Consider the following 2,992-nt stretch of genomic DNA (forward strand, 5'->3'; position numbering starts at 1 on the left):
CCCCCCCCCCTTACTTCGACAAAGCGACCGTAACGCCCCCGACGAGTTGACGGTCACCGTATAGGAACGTTCCCCCGCCGCGACCCCGAAGCGGGTTCTCCTGTGCCGCCGTCTTCGCGTCTCCACCTCCCGCCTCAGGAGCTGGATCACCTCCGCACTCAGCTCGGTGCGAGCAGGGCGTACCCTCCAGTTGACGGGGATCAGCGGTAACATCCTTGTCGCCTCCACGTCCTCTGCGCCCAGCGCGTCCTCGAGGCTCACCTCCCATCCGTCTAACAGCTCGGTCATATCTGCCAATAGGCGCCTCTCCTCGCCCGAGCGAGTCTCCGTCGACTCATCTCTACGCTCGTCCCGTTCTTGGCCGCTCCCAAACCGGCTCCACTTCCTGCTCTGCCGATGCGCGGACGGACCCTCGGCGCCATCCGTTGGTTTCCCTTGACCGGCGGGGGTGCAGGGGTCCGGTTTGCGCGCGGACACTGGTCGTCCTCTTCGTCGTCGCCGACGACGCTTACGCCTGGACGCCTGGCAGTGATCTGTCGGGCGTTCGGCGCTGGACTGCGACGAGCGCGACAGGCGCCGGTTTTCAACCGTGCTCGGCGTATATCGCAACGAGATCCTGACGGATTCCGGCTGCTGGTGCCTCACAACGTCGCCGCCAGTTCGGCGTTGGGGAATAGGGTCTGCGGTAGTATCCTCCTCAGGGTTCGCGTCCTCCACTTGGAATTCCTCATCGGAACTCCTCGACACGCTCAACTGCTTCACTTCTGCTCCGTCCCGCGCCGCGGTCTCCGGGTCGGGGTCATCGACAGAGGGGTAACACTCCCTGCCGCCGTCCCGTCCCCGTGACGGGGATCCATCGTCTAGCCCTCGGGGAATGGGGCTTGCAATGCCGCCTTCCTCGGGGCTCGCATCCTCGGCCTGGAACTCTTCGCCGGAACTTCTCGACACATCACTGTGCCCTTCCTCCACTCCATCACGCGCCGCGGTCTCCGGGGCGGGGTCATCGACGGAGGGACAATGTTCCCTGCCGCCTTCCCACCCCCGTGACGGGGATCTGTCGTCCAGTTCTACCACCGGAGCTTCTTCGTCCTCGCTTGCCGTCCACGGCGTCGGAGTCGCCCACCTCCACGGGGCTCCGTCTTCCGCACATCTCCGTGCGTCCGACTTCGGGCTGCCCGGTGGGCGGGGCGGAGATGGCGGCTCCTCCACGTGGTACCCCCCCTAGGCACCTGGATGTACACCGTTGTGTACCTGGCCTGTATAAGTTGTATAAGGCCGTCCATCCGGGTTGCCACGTTCACCGTCGAGCGGAGGACCGTGTGTACACGCCGGGGTGGCGCCCGCTCCTCTCGGCGACAGTAGTACTCCCTACTGAGTCTCGGGTCCCTTTGCCGACTCCGTGCCTCTTCTCTGGAGAACGGCTCCGTACTATCGCTGCTCGCGTCCTCGACTCGGACTGAGCCTTCGTCGTCACTGCTGATTTCAATGACATCCTCCATACTGCTACTTCCCTGCAAGTTCAGATTCTTTAGTCTTCTGATTTTTGTTCGTGTTAATGACCGAAATGGCCCTCTAACTACTGCGTTAGTGTTAGCATTAATAGGGGGCTCTACGGGGAAGTTAGTGGTTGGTGAGATGTGTAGATCTGTCAAGGCCTTTGGTTGTCTTCGCCGGGGACAGCGGGGTTTGCTCCTCGTTCCCCGTTTCCCCGGTCTCGGTTTCCGGGATTGTGTCGCTTTCTTCATCTTCTTGATGGAATGGCTTCAACTGCGCAATGTTGGCCACCCTCCTCTTGCGTTCGCCCTCCTTCGTCAGGCGCACCACGTTGGGGGACAGGAACTTAACGACCTTGTAGGGGCCGTCGAACTTGGGCGCCAGTTTCACCGCGAATCCTTCCACCGCGTTCGACAGTTAATGTTGTCGTAACAGCACCGCCGAACCCAACGCTGGTCTCCAGTCACGCCGTCTCAAGTTGTAGTGCCTGCCTTGATCCTTTGATGCTCGCTGCAAGTTACTACGCACTATGTCGAAAACCTCTCTCATTTTAACTTCTTTGGCCTCGGGCTGGGTCTCTCTAGTCGCCGAACCGGGAGTGACTTCATCGTACAAAGCGGCGGGTAGGCGTGGTTCTCGCCCAAACATCAGAAATGCTGTGGAGTCGGCCACGCTCGAATTGACGGCCAGCGTTATCTCCGGCAGCAGCTCGTCCCATGAGCTCTGATGGCCTTCGATATACTGAGCTATCATTGTCTTCACCGTGCGATTCGTTCGCTCCGTCGGGTTCTCCTGCGGCGAATAAGGCGCTGTGTACTGGAGTGTCACCCCCAAGGATTCCATGAACGCCTTGAAACTTCTGCTTGCAAATTGTACACCGTTGTCGCAAACGAATGTCCTGGGTACTTCCCGGAACGCCAGTTGTAGTAGGGCGGTAGTAGCTCTCTTCAACGGCACCAGCTCCACCCATTTGGCGAAAGCGTCGTGGAATACCAACAACATTGTGTTCCCACGCTTGGAACGAGGCAAAGTTCCCACGAAGTCTGCGCACAAGACCGCCATTGGCTCCGCCACCTGCCTGGTTAGCATATGCCCGGCCGGCTTTTGTTGCACGCATTTGAATCTTTGGCACGTTTCGCAACACCTCACGTACTTGGCGGCATCTCGAAACATGCCCGGCCAATAATACCTTTGTGCAAGTCGTGCTGCCGTTGTATATGTGTGTGTATGTATGCCTGTGTGTGCGTGCGTGTGTGTGTGTGTGTGCGCGTGTTTCTTGTGTAAGCTGAAAGACGCGAAAAATTATTGAAATAGCTATTACTCCAAGGGTTCAGGAAGATCGTAGTCGAGCAGTCTCGACTAGAGTTTTCTTACTTGTTTTTATATAATTTTTTCACCTATTTTTATAGAATTAAAACATCAGCTCACCTGCAAAATTTCAGCATTCTAGGTTTATAACTTTAGGAGATACAGTTTTATCCGGTTTGCCACAGTGGGC

General features: G+C 58.0%; 1 pseudogene; it reads right to left on the bottom strand.

Annotated features, from left to right (window-relative positions):
- Positions 1 to 1,515: 1,515 nt before the first annotated feature.
- Positions 1,516 to 2,461, bottom strand: LOC149267752 (uncharacterized; annotated as a pseudogene).
- Between the last annotated feature and the right edge of the window lie 531 nt (positions 2,462 to 2,992).

Source organism: Drosophila arizonae, unplaced genomic scaffold, assembly GCF_054131065.1.
Source record: "Drosophila arizonae isolate 15081-1271.41 unplaced genomic scaffold, UAZ_ARI_1.0 ARI_Backbone_143, whole genome shotgun sequence".
Taxonomy (NCBI): Eukaryota; Metazoa; Arthropoda; class Insecta; order Diptera; family Drosophilidae; genus Drosophila; species Drosophila arizonae.